Consider the following 22,886-nt stretch of genomic DNA (forward strand, 5'->3'; position numbering starts at 1 on the left):
CTTCCACCCTCATCATCGGTCAGTTGGGTCTGGTGTGTGGACACTGGAAATTGGCCAGGGAAACGGGCGAGGTGGTTCCAGTCTCAACAATGAGCAGCTCTGACCCCCAACCTTTTTAATGTTCCCCAAAAGCTCAGTTCTTAGGAGAGCCACACCCCCTCCCATCTGTGAGGAGTGGTCTGAAATGACATATTCCTGGGAAAGGGAGGAGGCAACAGAAAGTCCGAAGTATGGCCTCCTTTCCCAGCAGGACTCACATGGGGAAAGCAGGTTTACAAGTGGCAATGGGGACCCTGCCCATATCCCCTGGGTGCCTCTGCTTCCCCTGCCCCTCCCTCAGGTGAGGACAGTCCCAGAGGACCAGCACCTGGGCCTGGGGCCCCACAATCCGTGATGCATCCCCTTCTGGTTTTCTTTCCAAAGTGCTTCCCCCGGTGATCTTGAAGTCATGACTGAGGATCCCCACTCCCAAGGTCCTTGTCACAGGTGGTACTGTCACTGTCACTGTCCCCTTCTGTGTCCAGGAAGCTGGAGTCAGAGAATCTGATTCAAAAACTCAGATATCTGCTCTCATTCCAATATACACGGGACCAGTGGGAATTACTTATTCAATGTATGAAACAATGAAGTTCCCACTTACTAGGTAAAGCTTGGTTAAACTTATATGCATAAAAATATACTTACTGTCTGCTGAAAGAGAGAAAATACATTGAAAGATTATTTTTGTGTCTTGGAGAAATAGTGATTAATTTCTAACAAGGGAGGAGTCACAGTAAAAAATAAAACTGTCCTGAAACAGGGCTCACACTGCTGTGGGACAGTCACTGCTCTGGGCCTTGCCCTGCTCCAGGGGAGGTTACCTGAGTGAAAGCAGCAGCGCGGTGCTGACTACGGACCAGCCAAGGGACATGTGGACAAACTCACCCTGAGGAGTCTGAGTAGGACATGAAAGAGTCCTGGAGTGACGGGGACCCCCTATAAAGGGGCACTGGGACCGCCCCTAAGGGAGCAGGTCAGGGAACAGGGCTGTGGGGAGGCAGGATCTGTGTGTGATGGGACTCAGCAGCATGTCACACAGTGGTGTGTCTAGGTCTGGGCACCAGGGGGCGCTCAGGGACTGTTCCTGAAGGTCTAGGGTCATCAGAGCTGGGACCTGTGACTTGTCACTGCCTGGTGTCCTCTGCTCAGGTCACACAGCTGTGACCTTGACACACCCTGGGTCTCACACAGGCTCACCCCTAATCCCCCTGAAATCCCCAGTCACAGGTACCTGACAGCGGGACCAGGGAGGGATCAGAAATCAGGGGCAAGGGGGGCAGATCTATTTGCATGAGTGGGCCCTCCCTCTCTCAGAGTATGAAGAGGGGAAGGGAGAGGTGTGGGGGAAGCTCTGCTTCAGCTGTGGGGCCAAGAAGGCAGGACTCAGGGATGGACTCCACCATGGCCTGGTCCCCTCTCCTGCTCAGCCTCCTGGCTCACTGCACAGGTGACTGGATAAGGGAACAGGGGAGGAGATCTTGAGAGGATACTTGGAGGTCTTCTTCCTGTTCCTGTCTCTGGATCCAGGATCACCATCTCTGTGTGTCTCCCTCCTCCAGGGTCCTGGGCACAGGCTGCGCTGTCTCAGCCGCCCTCAGTGTCGGGAAACCTAGCACAGACCGTCACCATCTCCTGCACTGGAAGCAGCACCAACATTGGGTATGGTGAAGATGTGTACTGGTTCCAACAGGTCCCAGGAAAACCCCCTAAAACCATCATCTATGGTACTAGCAGTAGACCCTCAGGGATCCCCGACCGATTCTCTGGATCCAAGTCTGGCAGTGTCGGCACCCTGACCATCAGTGGGCTCCAGACGGACGACGAGGCCGACTATTACTGCTCAGCATGGGACAGGAGTCTCAGTGCTCCCACAGTGCTGCAGGGCCGTGGGGAAGTGAGACAAAAACCTTCTGTCCGCTGCAGTGCAGTTCCCTGGTGCAGTCCCCACTCCTCTGAGAAGACAGCTCCTTTCTTGCTTTGGTTGGCCTGCACTCACGTTTGAAACCCAACACAGGACTTTTTCAGGAACATTGGTCACATCCTTTGAACGCTGCCTCTGAGGCCTGTCTGTGGCCGCAACACCTTGTGCAGTTTTCTCAAACGAGGGGAAGGTCCTGTGTGTCAGGGGGAGGCTGTGCTAGCAACAGAGTCTGTGATGTGTCAGCAAGAACCAGGGACACAGAAACCAGCTGTGTTTGCATCACTGCACCTCAGGAAGGCTGAATGTGTGTTGTCGCCAACATGTCCTACTCAGCCCCAACCCTGCCCATCACTCATGACAGATCCACCCTGTGCAGCCCATGATCCATCCCCAGGATCAGCTCTGGCAGCTCAGGGTCCCTGACCCTCACTGAGCTAAGAACTGAGGATAAGGCTGCCTCTCACTGCCACTTCTATGACAGTGTCCTCCATGCTCACAGAGAGCTGCAGGCCTGTGGGACCAGGGGAAGCTCCTTCTCATCTGCTGAAAGGGGACATCCCAGCATGTGGCACTCAGGACAACCTGTGGCTTCTGCTTGTGGTGCCGCCACCCTTAGGCCAGGTTCTTCCAGGCAGCCCCTAGGGAATGGGTGTGCCTCCCCCACCGCTGTCCTCACAGCACCTCATGCAGCCCCTTCCTGGACAACAGGTCTCAGACAGAACAGGAAGTCAGCTCCCCATCAGCTGGGGACACAGAGTGGCTGTGCTCTGAAGCCCAGGTGCAGGAATGGGGGTACAATCTTTTGGGATAAAAAATCTGACTGGGCATCCTGTGTCTCTGGCAGTGGCCACTGACTTCTTTCCTGGATGTTCCAGAGCTGTCACCCTGTCGTTGGCCCTCGCTGTGAACCCCTGTCCCTGCAGCTCCCAGGGAGAGGCCTCTGTACTGACTGAGCCAGCCCCATAGCACCTCCGGCTGTGGCCGACATTTGGGGCTGGGGAATGCCCACGTGTCTGTTCCCATCAATGCAAAAACCAACCATGGGTTTCTTCTTGTTTAACTACATTGTTAATACTACCTGTGTGATGCTGAATGACAACGTAGGTGAAGTCACATTGCCCGATCTTTGTGGGAATGTCGTCCTCCCGCGTCAGTAGCTGAGAGCTGAGTGTGGGGCTCAGTCGTGTGTGTGAGGAGGGAGTGTGAGTTCCCACACTGCAAATGTGCCTGCTGTTCACACTGTGTGTGTTTTTACTAGAAATATATTTCAAAATTTGATCAAAGGTTTGTCCTGAATCTACTGAGGTCATATGATTTTATTTTAGGATCTATTAATAGGATGTATTTTATTAGTGGCTTGTCGATATGGCACCTACCTTGGATATCTGGAAGAAATCAGCTCTGGCAATGTTGTATCTATTTACTGGTTTGATTTTGGAATCTCTCTGTTAGCATTTTGATGAGAACATTTGCATTCATAATTTGGGTTTTTTCCTGTAATTTTCCCTTTTTTGTATTTTCCCTGTCAGGTGTTGGTTTCTCCGTAATACCTGCTTGCTGTAAGAATCATGAAAGCTCCCATTTGTTAAATTTTGGAAATAAATACACATATATATCAAACACATTTGAAATATCCAGTGTGTTAAGGAGTTAGTGTTTTTGCACAACTAACTGCACCTGATGCTCTTTTAGTGAAATAGTTCCATTGTAATGTGTTTTATTTTTCTAAGGAAATTGTTCATTTTATTTAGCTTCTTGAAACCATTTCTCATCTTCCTAGAAAAATCTGCATTTTATCTTTTTTAATAATTTTTTTCATTTTCATAGTTCCCTCATAGCATTTTTAATTGTTTACATTATTAATTTTCACTCCAAATCTAGAAAGTGGTTGTTCTCATCTGTCAATTGAACCTGAATTCCATGTGCCAGTTATAGCTACTGTTGTGATGTCTCCTTCGGGTTTATTTGCATTGAGTGTGACGGGGAGATGCTGTTTTTCATGTGTCTTTTTCATTTTCTTGTATACGGCAGAGTTCTCAATTTCTCACTCTTGATTCTTTTCCTTTTACCATATGGTAGGTACTCTACCAGTATTTTAACACATAAGTGTCAAGAGATATAAAAAACCCACAAACTAGTGGAATCTCACTGTGGCCCAAATCTGAGAGCACTTTCTTCACTCACCCGCATGTCAACCTGAAGGTCAGTGGCACCTGGATGACCTCTTGTGATGAAATCTTAGGGCTCAGGGACTCCATGGGGGCCCCAAGGAGGACCCTTGCCCCCGCCAGGGCCTCTGTAGTGACAGCATCAGGGCCAGGCTGGGCAAACCACTCTGGGACATGAACTATAACACTGACATTGACCCTCAGAGATGGAAACTGAGGGGGAAAATGTGAAGAAACCGTCTCCGTGTGGACAGAAACGTAAAGACTGTGTCCCCCATCAGTGCCCAGAGCCCCACAAGCTGCAGAGACTGCAGCGGGTACCGTGAGGTGCAGCCCCTAGTCTGGTGCTCGCCCCCAATGAAGGGGCTGACAGAATTCTAGGGAGAGTGGGTCTTTGGGAGATGGAACTTGATATCCTGGGCCCTAACAGAGTGACCTTGCTGTCACCACCTCCCCTGTCCCTCCTTGTGCTTTCCCTGCCTCTGGGATCCAGCTTGCCGCAGGGCCCCATCTGCCAAGTGCTGAATCCTCTACTCTGAAGGCTCTGCCCTAGAAGCAGGTGGATCCTTCCTCCTGAGCTAATCCTTATCAATGAGAAAGGCCCATCTTGACATCTGCCTGGGGCCTGAGTATTATGTACAAAATGCTCACTGCACTGCAGCCCCTGCATCACTGAAGCAGCAGAACCACCTCCTCCAGGGCCCACACAGTAAGAAAGCTGCTATTGCTAGGGAAATGCTGAGCCTGCTCCAGGCACGTGGGTGAAGTGGGTCCATGGATGAGATGCTCTCACAGCTGCCAGCACCCAGGGCCATGGGGACGCTGGTGAGTGGGGTTTCCTGAGCCCACAGGCACTGTGTCCCCCTGTCCTCTCATACCCCACTGGAGTGTGTCAACAGTCCGGGTTGGGGGCTGGGCTGTGGGGCAGCAGGAGCAGGTGCTCCCCCTGTTCCTGTGTCACGCCCCCTGTGTGGCTCTTGATGAGCCCAGATCCGACATGACCTTCTCCTGAACATATGTCGGCAAACACATTGAGTGTTGCCATGGTAATGGTCCCAAAATCTGAGGTCAGATATAGTGAAGGACATAAACCCACATTTTTGGAGTATGGGTCTGATAGCTTATTTAGCTACCTTATTTAGGATTGGGTATAGTGTGGTAGCATGAAGGTTTTTGAATTCTTAAGTTTAGGTTCAACTCCTATAGAAATAAGGGGATTTTAGCCCCTATGATTTACGTTATCAAAGTAACTTTTTTATCAGACATATTTGTTATGTTTGAGGGGGAATGCTGGCTATCATGATTGCTATAGATACGTATAATAATAATATAATATCTGGGACAAAGGTCCCTGAGAGTCATCCCTGTTCACCAGCTCCTACTTGGTGCTCACAGCCTCTTTGACCACTTGTGAGGACCAGCCTGATGAGGAGGCTGATTAGCACAGTCACAGGCCTTCATACCCCCGGCTACAAAGAGCTCCCATGCCACATGGACGTGAAGTGAACATCTGCCCTCCCCTCTCTAGTGACCCGTCACTGTCCTGTCCCCAACTGTGACCAACACTGGTTCAGGTTTTGGCTTCTGTTATCACTTGTGCTGTGAACCCAGAGAACCTCACGGTCTCACCCTTGTCTGTCTTTATGGCTCAACATAAATGCCCCATTTGCTACGTGGTTTCCTAATGCAAACAGGATCACTGTGGACCCAGTTTCGCAGTTCCTGGTGGCATGAGAACAAAAACAGGGTTCCCACACCTGTGACCTGGCTTCCCTGGGACCTCGGCTCCCAGGCAGGGACCCAGAGACCTCGGAGTGTTAGGAAACACTATGTCGTCTGTCATGGCCACACTGGAGAAACGATTCACTCATTATTGCAAATTAGATTTGAACAGCTTTGCCTTTTAATACTTCAGAATACATCACCTTTATCAAAATCCCTGGACTAATTGATCTATAAACAATGTGCAGTTAATTTTGGATCTGCAGTCATCTCGACACTGGATGTAGAAACACAAGTGGGTGACGACGTGCCCTGTGTGTCTGCTGGGATGTCTGACAGAATGAGAGATGCGTCTGTTTACTTTCCTGTTTGCCGTGACAGCTCTGTAAGTTCTTTACCGCTGTAGTTTCAAAGCTCAAAAACACAAATCTGGCCTCAGGTGGGCTTTTTTAAATTTGTTTTAGTAAACAGTGTAAGTGGGAAATAATAGTGAACACACAGTTTGAAAGAAAACAGAGGAGAAAGAAACATTCCCCAACATACTTGGTGAGACCATGTTTTTCTTGTTACTCTAACCAGACAAAAATGCTCACCCATGATTCCAGCCACTCAGGGGTGGGCTGAACTTGAACTTCATCACTCAGTAGAGACTGAACGAAGTGGCACAAGGCAGAGCTAGTGTGCTCCCCTGCGCCCCCTGATGGAGAGTGTGGGGACCATGGACAGCACAGCCTTAACCCCCACCTGCATTAACAGCCCTGAATGAAGGGTGCACAGTGCAGTAGGGGGAGAGGAGTTACCACTGCAGGAGTCCCCTCCCCTCCCTGGTGTCAGGGCGCCAAAGAGTCTAGTGGGGAGTGAGTGCCCACCCCCACTGAGCACAGAAACTCCCCTCAGCCTTGTGCTTCTCTCCCTGAAGTCAGCAGGGACCAGCAATGAGTTGGTCTCTCATCCTGCTTGAAGGGAACCAGCAGGTGACAGTCGCTGCCTCACTGTCCCCAGGAAGGCGTCAGAGCACAGAGCAGTGGAATCAGGGCTCCACCCTGTGGGGCCAGTGGGAGCTGAACACCCACCCCCTGACCTTCTGTGCTGCAGCTCCGCAGAGGGGGGGGCTGAGGGAAGACAGAGGGGATGGGGCTCAGGGGCTCCTCCTGTGACCCCCCAAAATCCAGGATCCAGTAAAACCCCGCCTGATTTATCAAGAAGCAGGAAATAAAAGCTTGAGGAGAAAAGAGAGTAACCTGACACAGACACTGAGAGGACTGTGATGAGGAGACACAGTGACAGGCATCGGTCTGGCAGTGACCCTGAAATCCCTCTGAAGGGCAACAGTGAGCCTTCTTCGTACAAATGGAAAAGGAAAAACTCAGAATGTAAATAGAGGTCATGAAAACAAAGAAAATGGGAATTATACAACTGAAAAAACAAACTGTAAAATTTAAAAAGAAAACTGTGCAAGAAATCAGGAATAGGTCAACTCCTTTCATTTATATGTTTGTTTATTTATTTATACATTCAAAATGGGCACCATCCTTGTGCAGTTCCCACCACCCTGAATGTTCCCCCGAGGACGTCACCAGGTGGCGCTGTGGGTCTTCTCAGAGGTGCATGGCTGACACCCACTCAGATGGTTCTAATGGAAAAGGCCCTGTGCTCACATTCATGGCCTGAGTTAGACCTGACAGACAGCAGGTGCTTCTCGTCAAGGGACAGACTGACAGCTCACACAACCACTGCGTTCTGCTCACAGGAAAGCTAAGAACTGTCCTGAGGACCCAGAATTTGATGGTGTTGTGTGATCATATTTGCATAATGACCCAGCAAACACACTCGTCACCCAGGGAGCTGAGGGGGAGATAAAGGGACACCCAGACAGCAGTGCCAGCCTGAGGCCAGGGGATTTGGAAAGTGCCCACCATGGCCTGGACTCCTGTCCTCCTGCTCCCCCTCCTCACCCTCTGCCCAGGTCCAGTGACGCTTTAGAGGCTGGCCATTGAAGGGGGTTCCCTCTGCCTTTATTCTTCATTCCTGACATGTGTCTGTTTTTATTTCAGGGTCCAGGTGTCAGGCTGTGGTGACTCAGGAGCCCTCCCTGACTGTGTCCCCAGGAGGGACAGTCACTCTCACTTGTGCCTCCAGCAGTGGAGCCGTCACCAGCAGTAACTATCCACACTGGTTCCAGCAGAAGTCTGGCCAAGTCCCCGTCACACAGATTTACAATACAAACGGTAAACTCTCCTGGACCCCTGCCCGGTTCTCAGGGTCCCTCCTTGGGGGCAAAGCTGCCCTGACCCTGTCGGGGGCCCAGCCCGAGGACGAGGCTGAGTACTACTGTGTTCTGTGGCACAGTGACCATTACCACAGTGACACATGCAGGGGGGAAGTGAGACAAAAACCCAGCGCTCAGTGCACCCTCTGCTTCTGCCATCCCCCATCTAGTGCTCATAGAGGCTGCTCTCGCAGGTGGGGACTCAGTAGGGTTGTTCTCTACGGCCCCAGAGGGTGCAATCAGATTGATATTTCTCAGCCATGACAGGATTTAACCCACCATTTTGTGAAGACAAAGGTCTCTTTAAAACAGGAGCCAATGTCACCCACAATTTCACAGGGAATGGACAGGACAGCAAAGGAAAGGTCATTCCCACGAGGACACACACACACACACATAGTCAGGTCTGAGGGTGGCTTGGCCGGCTTTTAACAACCAAGACAACTTCACAATCTGGTGCAAAGAAGCAGAGGAGGCAGAGCCGCTGGGAGATGGAGCTGGAGCCCCCGTCCCAGAGGAGGCTCCTTGTTCATCTTCCTTCTCCAGCCTCTGTGCTGCTTGAGGGCAGGAATGCCTGACCTTTGTTCTGGGTCAAAGCAACTGCCTGCTCCAGACAACTGTTTGCACAGCTGACGGGGGGCAGACAGCCTGAGTACAGGGCTCACCATTCAAGACGTTCCTTAGAACTGGACCCACAGTGTGCAGCTAAAGAATAACTTCACTTATTTTCACTGCAGAAATTTCTTTGTTGGGTCATTATTACCAATAGAAATACTTCACTTCTATCCATGACATTAATTCCTGCCCTATCTCATGAAAACCACTGCTTTCACCCCATGATTGGACACACTGTGGCTTTCTGCAGGAAACTATGCCCCAGGGTTGCAATGATTTTTTATCCCAAACAAATGCTTGTAGCCTCTCACATTGGCTTTTAATTTTCAGGTTAATATTAGTGATATTATACAGCTAGGATTTATGAAGAGAAATGTTAGAGTGAAACATAGTAAAAACATAATAAAAACATAGCCCACATCTTGAGAAGGACATGGGTTTGGAGCACATGGGCATACAGAACTGATTTCTCGTACCCCCTGCCAGATTAAGATCTGGACCAGGTGCTCAGTGAAGGGGCGGGGCATCCAGAATGGGAGGTGGAAGAAGAGGACAGTGAGCATCCTTACAGCCAGAGTCCAGCTCCAGCAGCTGAGCCTGTGGTTCTTCCCAAGCAGGGCAACGTGCAATCCCACCTCCCTCAGGAAAACAGGCTAATGCGATTCCTGGAGCATGTCCTCCTGAGACTTACGTCAGAAGTTAGAGGGTCCAAACAGCCTGCGACAACACCAGCACATGCAGGGCGGCCCTGTGGTGAGCTCTTTTAGAAGTGCTCCTGCCTTGCCCAGTGGCTGAGAGTCATCTCCCAGAGGGTCTAAGCTGACACTGTTTCTGGAGGTGCAGTAGGGTGAAGGGTTGTCATGTCTCCTCTAAGGACAGTGCTAGGAATTCAGGCAGGGTCTTAGCATGGCTTAACCCCAAAGGGTCCAGATGTCAGTTTCAGTTTAGCCCCCAGGGTCCACGTGTGCTTGTTTACAGGCTACAGACGGGAGATGGGAGGGAGGAGACGGGACCCATTGTGACGGGCCCTAAGTATTTTGAAGGAGACGCTAAAGATTTGCCCTTAATTATTTTAGAGAGGGTATGTATGAGAGATTCTCATCAGAGAGGGGCCTCACCCCATGTGTATATGTGAAGTATAACTGGTAATTATGCAGAGAACACAATAAAGTGAGGACGAATTCTAGCAGCAGACAGGGAAACCTGAGTGGTCTTGTAGAGTGTAGATGGGAACCTGCCCATGGCCAAGAGGAGTGGACAGGGAGGTGTGGGGACTGTGGACATACTGTGTGCAGAGCATACAGAATGACAATGTCATCAGAATTTGAGAGATATTTGTGTCTCAGCAGTCAGGAATGAGGCACAGGTGGGGCCTCTATTATGGAGTGAGGGACTGTGCTGTGACTATACACAGTGGATCAGAATCACATTATCGGGAAGTAAGGTCACAGACATGGGGATACAGTCAGTGACCTGCTGAGCTGCAGGGACCAGCTGAGCTCCAAGACCTTTAAGGAACATAGAGATGTGTGTCCTGCCAACACCAGGGGGCGCTGTGGGACTTTGCTGTGGTCCCTGCACAGCTGCTCAGGGAGGAACTTCAGGTCCCCTGCAGCCCAGTTCCCTGTCTGTGCCCTGAGCCTGGCCCAGGATGTGCACATCATTCCTTGAGCTCTGACATCTGCACACAGCAGAGTGTCCACTTTGTCCTGAGGTCGCATCCTTGAGGAACTTCCAGGATCCCAGGCACAGTGGGGAACCCTGTCCCTCTAAGGCCCTGGTTGTCGGGCTCAGAAACTTTACCAGTACCCATTTTAATAACACAAATCTTAGTTATTTAAAGGTTTTTAAAAGTATTTCAGTTTCTTGGCATCTAGAGCCTATGAGGCAACCCTCAGTTCCATCAATTACCAAAAACAGAAGGAAATTTCCAGAAAGCTCGGGTTTTTCTTCAAGGTCAACATTGGAGGCATTTTCACACAAATTAATTATGACTCAGTGTGGAATGAGGCCATTACATTGAAAAGGAGAAACAATATACACAAAAGAGATATTTATAGTAAAGGTGTAGTTTTCAATGTTTAGAATGAACATAATTTCAAGATTAGACCAAAAAAGGGTAAAGGGGAAAGCATCATAAATATATAATAGAGGCAGAAGAGGAAAGAATAAAGTATCAGAATAGCACTGAAGGGACATGACAGGCCGGAGAGGAGAGCAGGAGGGCACGTCCTCTCTGACGGCATTGAGTATGGAGACCGAGAGGGACACCGCCCGCCCGTACCTGGGCAGCGGGGGTGGGAATCGAACAGCAGTGTCTCCAAAGCCCATCAAGAAGACAATGTAATTGAATAAGTGTAGATCCCATAGACTTTCTGTCAGTGCGAACCAGTAGAGTGTAGTGAAGGTTTTGATCCCTGAACTTGGATTAAAATGCTTCTATATGTGAAGTGGCATCGCAAAAGCAGAAGAAGCAGTAGGACATGTCAGAAAAATCTGAAATATCTGGCAACATGAACAAGGTGAATGTGTCCTACTTGTAGCCACCTGGAAGTCATTGGTTATCAGGGCACAATAATGTCTTAGTCCCAACCCCATGGAGAAACCCACTCATTCTTCTGTTCTTGGTAGTGACATCCCAAAGGTCCCAGGGCCAAATCAGGATGCCCTCCAGGAGTGTGGGGTGTGGTCCGGGGGCTGGTGGGCCCCAGATCAGAGACCAGCAGGGGGCACTGTGGGGCTGGTCCTGCCAGGACCAGGTTAGGAAAAGGCCAACAAGGGAAATGGGATCCAAGTGAGCCTGACTATAAAAATTGATATCCAGCTCTCAGTCAAATATACACAGGACCAGTGTTTACTTAGTCAATTTATAACATAATGAAGATACCAGGTTGTTGGGAACTGCCCTGCCTGATTTTAGAAGCTCTAATCCTGAGTTGCTAAGGCTGAGTAAAGGACCTTGGGACCTTAAGTTTCTGTCCTATGAGCCTTTGTCTCTTTGGGACCATTAAGGAAAGAAAGCTTATCTCCCTGGCAGGGGCACCACCTCTGCCCCCTTTTTCTTCACCCTGCTTGGCCCCAGGCCGATGACTGTGTATCCAATGACGGGTCAGATTCCTCAAAGGAGGGAAGACCTAAGACAGGCATGGTCACTAAGGGACCCTCAGGGAAGGACTTGGGGGGCTATAGAAAAAGTGGGGTGATGGACCCTTGCCCCTTGGATTTGACATAGCCTGAGTCCTCCTTGTGTCTGCAACAAGTCTCTGAATCTCTTGGTTGCCATACTTCCTCTGCCCAACTTAAGCTGGAAACAATGCCTGAGGTGGGTGTGGCCCTGTGCTGGAAAGAGCTCGTTCCCAGGGGCAATCAGGCCTAAGAAGGAATGCATAAAATCCCATGAAAACTACTTTGCTAATACCCTCAATTTAAATGATAAGGGTCCAAGCAGAGAAGGAGTTTCCCCAAAGTTTTCCAACCCCTTAGCTATCTGACCCTGACTCACAATAAGCCCTCTCAGTTCTTTGAGTGTTATCTATTGTTTGATCATTACTGCCTGACAATGATTGATGAGCTTCATGTAGCAGCCCTGTATTTCTGTGCAAATAAACCCAATAAAAGCCCATTGAAGAACAGGCTCCTGGTACTTCCCTTTGAGAGATCATCCACCTTTCCTCCCCAAGCAGATCTTGTCTCGACAGACTTATTCCATCCTCAGTGGAGGGGTGGGCTCTGCAGGCAGACCTCCCCCACACCAGGTCATAGGTAAAGTTTGGGCAAAATTATACGTATGAAAATATACATATGTCTGCTGAAAAAAAGGTAAGACATTGAAAGACTTTTTTGTGCCTTGGAGAAACAGTAGTTAATTAATAACAAGGGAGGAGTCACAGTAAAAAATAAAAATGTCCTGAAAACAGGGCTCACACCGCCGAGGGACAGTCACCGCTCCAGGGAAGACAGCATGAGGGAAAGCAGCAGCATGGTGCTGACCACACAGATCAGCCGAGGCACACGTGGACCAACTCACCCTGAGGAGTCTGAGTAGGACAGGAAAGTGTCCTGGAGTGATGGGGATCCTCCAAAAGGGGCCACCGGGACCGCTGCTAAGGGAGCAGGTCAGTGAACAGGGCTGTGGGGAGGCAGGATCTGTCTGTGATGGGACTCAACCAGCATGTCACACAGTGGTGTGTCTAGGTCTGGGTACCAGGGGGCGCTCAGGGACTGTTCCTGAAGGTCTGGGGTCATCAGAGCTGGGACCTGTGACTTGTCACTGCCTGGTGTCCTCTGGTCAGGGCACACAGCTGTGACCTTGCCAAGCCTGAGTCTCACACAGGCTCACCCTTAACCCCCCTGAAATCCCCAGGCACAGGTACCAGACAGAGGGCCCAGGGAGGGATCAGAAATTGGGGTGGGGGGGTCTTATTTGCATGAGCGGGCCCTCCCTCTCTCAGAGTATGAAGAGGGGAAGGGAGAGGTGTGGGGGAAGCTCTGCTTCAGCTGTGGGGCCACAGAAGGCAGGACTCAGGGATGGACTCCACCATGGCTTGGTCCCCTCTCCTGCTCACCCTCCTGGCTCACTGCACAGGTGACTGAATAAGGGGACAGGGGAGGAGAAGTTGGGAGGACACCTGGGGGTCTTCTTCCTGCTCTTGTCTCTGGACCCAGAATCACCATCTCTGTGTGTTTCCCTCCTCCAGGGTCCTGGGCCCAGGCTGTGCTGACTCAGCCGCCCTCAGTCTCTGGGAACCTAGGACAGACTGTCACCATCTCTTGCACTGGAAGCAGCACCTACATTGGGCGTGGTAATTACATATCCTGGTACCAACAGGTCCCAGGAAACCCTCCTAAAACCATCATCTATAATACTAACAGTAGACCCTTGGGGATCCCCGACCGCTTCTCTGGATACAGGTCTGGCAGCTCAGACACGCTGACCATCACTGGGCTCCAGGCTGAGGACGAGGCTGACTATTACTGCCTTTCCTATGAAGGCATTAGTTGGGCTCCCACAGTGCTGCAGGGCCGTGGGGAAGTGAGACAAAAACCTGCTGTCCCCTGCAGTGCAGTTCCCCGGTGCAGTCCCCACTCCTCTGAGAAGACAGCTGCTTTCTCGGTTTGCTTGGTTTGAACTCAGGTCTGAGACCCTCCATAGGGGACTGTGACAGGAACATGTGTCACATCCTTTGAACGCTGCCTCTGAGGCCTGTCTCTGGCAGCAACACATTGTGCAGTTTTCTCAAATGAGGGGAAGGTCCTTGTGTCAGGGGGAGGCTGTGCTGGGAACAGAGTCCATGATGAGGGGTCAGCAAGAACCAGGGACACAGAAATCAGCTGTGTCCACATCAGTGCACATCAGAAAGGACCAGTGTGTGTATTGTCACCAACGTGTCCCTACTCAGCCTCGACCCAGCCCATCACTCAGGAGAGATCCACCCTGTGTGGCTCATGATCCATTCCCAGGATCAGCTCTGGCAGCTCAGGGTCCCTGACCTTCACTGGGCTGAGAGCTGACGACAAGGCTGCCTCTCACAGCCACCCTGTGACAGTGTCCTCTGTGCTCACACTTAGCTGCAGGCCTGTGGGACCTGAGACCAGGAGAAGCTCATTCTCATCTGTAGAGAGGGAACAGCCCAGCCTGTGCCACTCAGGACACCTGTGGCTTTTGGTTCTGGTTCTGCCACCCTGGGCCGGGTTCTTCCAGGGCAGCCCCTGGGGAATGGATGTGCCTGCCCCACCCCCTGTCCTCACAGCACCTCAGGCAGCCCCTTCCTGGACAACAGGTCTCAGACAGAACAGGACGTCAGCTCCCCATCAGCTGGGGACACAGAGTGGCTCTGCTCTGAAGCCCAGGTGCTGGAATGGGGGCACCATCTCTGGGTCACTTCAGACCCAAACTCTGACTGGGCGTCCTGCATCTCTGTCAGTGACCACCCACTTCTTTCCTGGATGTTCCAGAGCTGCCACCCTCTCATTGGCCCTCACTGTGAACCCCTGTCCCTGCAGCTCCCAGGGAGAGATCTCTGTCCCGGCTGGACCAGCCCCACAGCACCTCAGGCTGTGGCCAATATTTGGGGCTGGGGAATGACCACGTGCCTGTTCCCATCAATGCAAAGATCCAACCATGGATGATTTCTTCTTTAACTGTATTGTCAATACTTACCGTGTGATGTTGAATGACAATGTAGGTGAAGTCACATTGGCCAGTTCCTGATCTTTGTGGGAATGTCGTCCTCCCGCCTCAGTAGCTGAGAGCTGAGTGTGGGGCTCAGTCGTGTGTGTGAGGAGGGAGTGTGAGGTCCCGCACTGCAAATGTGCCTGCTGTTCACACTGTGTGTGTGTTTTTACTATAAATTACATTTATACTTTGTTCAAAGGCTTCTTCTGAAGCCGTTGAGGTGTTTTGGTTTTATCCTTTGGTCTAGTAATATGATGTGCTCTGGGAGAGGGTTGATCAACTGAAGTGTAAGTTGGACATTGGAGGGAATCAAATGTGATGCTGGTGCGTCCACTTACTGGCCTGCTGTTGGATCTGCGTTAATACTGACGTGAGAACATTTGGATCATGTGTCACGTTATCGTCTGTAATTGACCCTTTTCTGCATTTGTTCTGTCCGGTGCAGGTGTCACTGTTACACCTGGTCTCTGTGGGAATCAGGAAGCTTCCACTTTTTCAAGGTTTGGAAAAATGTGTATGTAGCAGACACTTTTGAAAAATCCAGTTGCAAGGTTTTTCTTGTTGTTTGCAAAAGTAACTATCTTACAATTTTTTTTATGGAATACTTCCATTATAATATGTTCTGGTTTTTTCCTAAGGAAAATACATTTTTTACTCAACTTTTGAAACCTCTTTTTTTCTTCTTAGGAAAATAGGTTGTACCTCTTTTAATATATTTTTCATTTTCATATTATCCTCATTTCATTTAAATTTTCTGCATTATCAATGTCTTCTCCAGAGCCCGTGGTTGCTCTGATCTGCCGCGTGGACGTGAACCCGATGCGCCACCTGGACCTGCTGGTGGTGGCGTCTCCTTCGTCTGCGTTTACGTTTATTACGATGGGGAGACGCTGTTCCTTATGTGTCCTTTCATTTTCTTGGTACACGGGAGAACTCAATTTCTCAGTCTTGATTCTTTTTGTCTTTATCATTTGGTAAATAGTCTGCCAATATTTTAACAAATAAGTATGAAGAGATTTAAAAAATCCACAAACTAGTGGAATCTCACTGTAGCCCAAATCTGAGAGCACTTTCTTCACTCACCTACATGTCAACGTAAAGGTCAGTGGTACTCACACAACCCTCTATAATGAAATCTTATGGCTCAGGGACTCCACTGGGGACCCAAGAAAGAACCCTGCCCCCTCCAGGGCCATAGCAGTGACAGCATCAGGGCCAGCCTGGGCAACACCACTCTGGGACATGAAACATAATACTGACATTGACCCTCAGAGATGGAAACCGGGAACGAAAATATGAAGAAACCATCTCTGTGTGTTCAGAAATGTAAAGACTTTCTCCTCCATCAGTGCCCAGAGTCCCATAAGCAGCAGAGACTGCAGCGGGTACCATGAGGTTCAGCCTGTATTCTGGTGCTCGCCCCCATGAAAGGGCTGACCAAATTCTAAGAAGATGGGCTCTTCCGGACACGGAACTTGATATCCTAGACACTAACGTAGTGACCTTGCTGTCACCACCTCCCCTGACCCTGCTTCTCCTTTTCCTGCCTCTGGGATGCAGCTTGCAGAGGGCCTCATCTCACAAGTGCTGAATCCTCCACTCTGAAGGCTCTGCCCTAGAAGTGGGTAGATCCTTCCTCCTGAGCTACTCCTCATCAATGAGAAAGGCCCATGTTGACATCTGCCTGGGGCCTGAGTATTATGTACAAAATGCTCACTGCACTGCAGCCCCTGCATCACTGAAGCAGCAGAACCACCTCCTCCAGGGCCCACACCCTTCATGAAATCTGCACACGGTACCAGTCCAGGATAAATGGCCTCCGAGACCACAGGCTCTGTGTCCTTGGGCACCTCCACCACAGGATTGTCCTCGCTGAAGTGACCAAACTGCTTTGGATTCTCCTTGGAGAAAACAGCGTTTTGTTCAAAAACCAGCGAGAGAATTCATGATCTTTTTAACCAGGGAGCACCTGCCTGACATAAGGACAAAGATCCCTCCGGGTGCCTGGAGCAGGGAGGGCCTTAAGGAAGAGGGTTTCCTGGTCCTAAGTAACCATTCACTGAAAGGCCCGAGGGTCTGGGAGTGTGGGGACCGGGCAGCGCTGACACAGTAAAGCAGAGCTGCCCCCGGGGCACGGGAGCAAGGGGGACCCCCTGCATCCCACTGCGCAGACACTCAGCCCATCTGCACACGCAGCACAGCCTCATATCTGCCTGTTACTAAACTGACACAGGGAGTAAGAAAATACAGGACACTTTTGTTTGAAGTATAAATGACTTTTAGGACACCTTAGACAAAGTTTTGACAAGAAATATATGATACAGATAAAGAGAATACTGCCAACTTCAGAATATTAAGTCAATTTCTAAAACCAAGAGGCATTTTACCTTCTTCACTGGGACTTGTGAAGCCCACCAAGGCCGTTATCTTTTACCAATTTCAACTAAATTAAATGAGATCTGCATGAAATCTGTACATGCATCCTATGAATTAAAATGTTTGCTGCCTTGCTCTCTTTTGGATATGCCAGGAAGAAGTTTGTCTGGAAAGAGCAGACCACCATCCTCTGTACTCCACGGGGGAACAGGAGCTGTGGAGTTGGAACTGAGGACTGAAGTGACACTCATTTCCTCATAAGGAAAGAACCCTCTCTTCCATATTAGTCAAGATTATGTTTTTATCATGAATCATGATAAATGCAATAACGTGTTGTTTTCAGCAATATTTTTAGAAATATAAAATCTGGGGAAGGATCCTTCTTCCCAGATGTTGGCAGTTAAATTGTGCACTAAAGGAAGTATGTGAAGATCCTAACACCTAGTACTCCACCGTGTGGCATTATTTACAAATGCTGTCTGAGCAGAGATGAGGCCCTATTACTGTAGGGTGGCCCTTTCAACTCATGTGACCTGTGTCTGTACAAGAAAACGGCCAGGTGAAGTCAGGGAGTCACAGAACAGTCATCCTGTGAAGGTGGAGGCAGAGACTGGAGTTGTGCAGGACAGGACAAGAAGCCCCAGACATTTCAGGAAAACCTCCATTACCTCTAAAGGGTCAAGGAGGGACCCCCTGCAGGTGTCAGAGGGTCAGGGCCCGCCATGCACCGTGTGCACGTGCAGCCTGCAGAGCTGCGGGAGGAATGGATGCTGCTGCTGGCACGGCCTGCAGCTCTGGAGCAGCTCCGGAGGCCGACGTTCCTCTGGTTCTGGAGCAGCCCCTACATCTGCACTGGCTTCTGCCCCTGCACCTGGCACCTCAGGATGTGCAGGTGCTGAAGCTGGAGCCGGCTCTGCCTGCTGGCTGGGGCTGGAGCTGCAAGGCGAGAAAAAATCACCCCGGTGCCTGCCTTTCCATGTGCCCCCCAAAGACCAACCACAGCCTGAGCTTCCAGAGAAGCGTCAGCCCAGGACCCAGCACAGCACATCTTCCCTGCCTGCAGTCCTCCAGGTGGGTGGTCTGAGGCCAGACTTCCCTCCTGATCCAGCACCAGGTCCGGGTTTCCTTTCTGTGTGAGCAGACCGGGCCCCACCCCACAGGCCCCCAGGCACCGCACTTCCCAGGGACCTCTCACCGTCAGTCTCTGCCTCAGAAAGCTCCAGGTTCTTGAGTCGAGTCCAGGGGAGATGAGCCCAGGGATCCAGGTTGGGGCGGAAGCTTCGGGACCATATGGAGACTGTGGGAGGGACCGTGGGGAACTGTGTGGGCAGCATCTGGGCTGAGGGTGTTCACCAGCCATCTGGGAATTTCTTTATCGAAGACAACAGCCCCCCAGTAGCCACACTTACCCTGTGCCCCTGCAGGCCTTATTGGTGCTGTGGCCCAGCTGCATGTCACTAGGGCAGGTGGAGAGGTGGCCCATGGATCATCTCCTTCCCCATATCCTGAGGGCACCTCTGCAATGACCGTGACCAGGGGCTGATCTGGAGGCCTTGGAGGCCTCCCACGCCATCCACAGGGCTCGTCCTATCCACTTGACTCTCTGCTCCCACAGCAGCTAAGCCCTGTGTCTCCCCGTAACTGTACCCCTGGGACAGGAGGTTCACCACCCTGGCTCAGGATAAAGTGCAGTCAGAGGGTGCCCCACAGTTCACATTCTGCCAGCCGAGTACTGGGGTGTGAAAGTGACCACGAGGCCAGGCTCTGGTCCCCCTCAGGCTGCATTTGTGGAGGGTGGGTGTGGGCCCTGCCCACAAGAACTCCTCACCTCCACACACATGACACAGAGAGGACAGAGGGCTGCCCTGGTGGAATCTGAGTGGTGGCCGAGCCAGAACTGGACCCCCTGAGCCTCTCTGGGTCATCTTTGGGTCCATCAGGAAAGGATCAGAGGCATCTTGGCTGCAACAGTTGCAAAGTGTGAGGTCGCTGTCATTGCGTGATTTCCTGATGCAAGTGCCTCCCTCCCTGGGGACAAAACAAGTGAACGTGTTGTCTCTGGAGCATCTGCCACCAAGTGAGCTGAGGAGAAGCTTCTCTAGAATGTGGCTGCCCGGTCACCAGGGTGCCAAGTTCTGTGTTGTTCCATCACCAGGAAATGAGATCATTGCTTCAGGTCCCCACCTGTGCTTGCTTCTAGAATAAAAGTTCCCAAGGGTCCCTCTGGGCTGCTCATTGCTCACCTCCAACCCCATGCCACACCCAATTCCACCACCACTGTCCACATACTGACACAGTGTCACACCCACCCCCAGCCCTGGGGGGGCCTGGGTGCAGCCTAGGACTCAGCTTTGAGGACGCAGACCTGGCATCAGGCTCCTCCTTCTCACCAGTGAGGGGACCCTAATCCAGTCATATCTTCTGGAGATGTCTTAGTCTCACAGTCTGTGATTGGGAGCTTTCTGGCATCTTCCTCCTACTGTGTCCTCAGGTGTGTGGTGCTATAAACACCTGAGGTGCCTGCCACCTTGAGGGAGGATGCTCAGGACTTAAGCACAGGCTTGGCAGTGGGAGGGACACATGGAGGCTGGCAGAGCACAGAACTCAGTGCCAATAGACCAGGTCTGCTCTGGGTCATGGGGAACTCACAGCTCCTGCTGCTTGCATCCCAGGCACCTGAGAAGGTTGAAGAGACCTGAAATTCCAACATCATCCCTTGGGCAGGCAACCTTCCAGGGCTCCAGTGTGGACAGACTCAGGGCCAAGTGCCTCCTGTGGCCTGTGTGCTGGGAGCCCTGGGGTGGCTCCCAGTGTTTCCGCCTCCTGTTCTCCCTCCCTGTTTTGTTCCCTCTGCTTTGAGGCTGGATGGACTTTGTGACTGTTTTCTAACACCAGGGTAGGACAAAGTGATGAGGGGCCATTCAGTGTGGTTATGAGAAGCCTGACTTCCGCAGGTCCACTCTGTCCTGGGCTCCTTCCCTGTCTCCCTCTGTCTCTGTCTCTCCTTCTACACATCCACCTCTGCGTTCTCTGTCTCCCTTTATCTCATTGCTGTGTTAGCATCGGTAACCAGATGCTGATCAAGGAAGGGAGCCAATGGCATCAGACATGGCTGAACCTAATGGGCTGTGGAGAGGAATCAGACACCGGATCTGCTCTGTGAGAAAGTACAGCTCCACTCCTTTCCCAGGTGACTTCTGAATCCACAGAGTGGGCAGGAAGGATTGTTACAGAACACACAACAAGGGGGGCCTCGGATGATATACTATTATTGAAAGAAGGCCCCGGGTCCGTTATGTCCGCCGCCAGAGGAAAGATGTCTCTCAATGCCAGAGATTTGTGAAAAGGAAAGGAAACATTTATTTAATGCTATATACAAACTTAAAGTAGTAACCTAATGTCTTCACCAAAATCCCAAAGTCCCTTAAAACACCCACAAACAGACACAGTCCTTCCTTCCTTCCCCCTTTGCCCAGTCCGGAGTACCGTATCTCAGGGAAGGAAATAGAAGTCCATGGCTTAGGTAGTCCTCTGGTTCTTCCCAGGTAGTACTCCCTCTCGACTGGGAGACCTCCCTGGGTTCCCGGCACCCTCGGCTGAGTCACCGGGATCTCTGCTAAAACCAGGTGGTGGTTCCCCCTTCTAAAGCTGTGGGGGGCCCCACTCTGCCAGGCCGCGTGGTTCTCTTCTCAGGGCTGCAGGAGTCTACACTCCGTCAAGTCCACGTGCTTCTCCTGCTCCTCTCAGGGCCAAGGGAGTCTTCACTCTGCTAAAGCTGTGCGGTTCTCTCTTGCAGGGCTGCGCATAGCCCCCCCACCCCCAATGGCTGCCGCATCTCGGTTTAAATCCCGGCGCCAATCTTCCTCTGAAGCCCCATTTCCGGCTCCTCTCACAATTGGCTACAGCTGCCAGATTCTGGGCAGGTGTGGCCCTGCGGTGTGGAGCCAATTATCTCCAGGCTCTTCTGGATCTTATTACAGATCCCTGTTTGAGGCTCCCCTCTCGGCTGCACCCTGTTACAGGATTGCTGCTGGTCATTACCCAGGGAGGATAAAACACCTGAAGACATTTTCCTGGTGGGCACATGCCCAGTAGAGGCCAAGATGGCGTGGGGTGGGCGTTGCTTCAACTTTGCAGCATGTGCAGTAGGGACTAAGACAGAGGAGTGTCTAGCATGGGGAAAGGATTGGATTGGATGTGGGACACAGACCCCCGGGAGATCCAGGAAATGGATTGGTTAAGGGGAGGATCTGAGCCAGCCCAAAAAAGCCTGGGAAGTTGATTGGTTAATTTGGAAAGGTGCCTGGTCCTTCCCAAGCCCAAGATAATGTACTGTATTTGCCATGTATAATGAGCACGTTTTTTGCCCAAATTTTTGATGAAAAAATAAGGATGGTCATTCTACACAGGTATGATGGTAACATACCATAGGTATAATATTGGGTATAATAACACTGTCAGTAATGCCCACAGAAACATGGGTGTGCTTTTACATGGAAATACGGTAATCCCTGTTTAATAAAGACTCTCTCTCTCTTTCTCTGACTCTCCCAGTAACATGTTCTCACTCCTTTTCATAGCAGGCATGTGGCCCCAGCAGCACTTGCTTGTTCAGCATCGGCTTCATAGCAACTGGCAGACGGACCCGAATTCGGTTTGAGATGACTGAGAGATGGCAATGATGGGACACGGATTTTAAGAGACAATCATGAAATTACCTTGACAACCATTGTGGTCACCGTTTAAACAAGTGAAAAGGGAGCGAACCTCAGAAATGAAACATACATTATAAATTCAAATGGAAGGAAAATTACTGAAATAAAAATGACACTCGATGACTAAAACCCCACTAGATGGGCTGAAGAACAGACTAACAGTTACACTGAATTCCAGGAACTGGGAGAAAAAGAACCAACAAGGATTCACAAAGACGGAAGACCATGAGCCTGGTGATATCTGGACAATAAAGTGGGATTTTCAAAGATTACAACGTACTGGAAAGAAATGGAACATTTGCTCTAAATGAGTCACACTATCGCTATTATCGCCAGGAGGGGGCGCTGTGGGTCCATTTAAGGTGAACAAGGCCGGCAGTCAATTCATATTTAATGACCCTGAAGGCAGCAAGCTCAGGGGCTTGAGGTATATTTTACAGCAGGTGCTTCCTCCCAGGGGACCAACTCAGAGCCCACAGGCAGGCCAGCCATTGACTTCCGACAGTACAGCGGGCCTTGGGTGAGGATGCACGAAATTGAGGGTGGGGAAATAAAGAGCTGAGATTTGCATGGAGCATGACCCAAACACAAACCCTCCCTCCAGGGAGCTGAGGCAGATAAAGGAGCTGCCACAGTGTCCAGTGTCAGCTGTGGGGCCAGAGTGTCCTGGACACATTGGCACCATGACCGGGACTCCTTTCCTGCTCCTGCTCCTCCTCACCTTCTGCCCAGGTTCACGGACATTTCAGAGACCAGCTTTGGAAGGGACCTTCTGCCTTCCTTCCTCATTCCTCATGTGTCTGTTTTCATTTCAGGGTCCAGTGCTCAGTTTGTGGTGACCCAGGAGCCCTCACTGTCCGTGTCTCTAGGTGGGACAGTCATGCTC

General features: G+C 50.9%; 3 gene segments (V, D, J or C); all 3 read left to right on the top strand.

The window, feature by feature from the left end:
- The window catches only part of LOC114510192, a 902,657-nt gene that overhangs the window by 218,742 nt on the left and 661,029 nt on the right, over window positions 1-22,886 (top strand).
- The window catches only part of LOC114509077, an 863,521-nt gene that overhangs the window by 200,565 nt on the left and 640,070 nt on the right, over window positions 1-22,886 (top strand).
- The window catches only part of LOC114509076, an 805,173-nt gene that overhangs the window by 113,673 nt on the left and 668,614 nt on the right, over window positions 1-22,886 (top strand).

This window comes from Phyllostomus discolor, chromosome 13 (genome assembly GCF_004126475.2).
Source record: "Phyllostomus discolor isolate MPI-MPIP mPhyDis1 chromosome 13, mPhyDis1.pri.v3, whole genome shotgun sequence".
NCBI lineage: Eukaryota > Metazoa > Chordata > Mammalia > Chiroptera > Phyllostomidae > Phyllostomus > Phyllostomus discolor.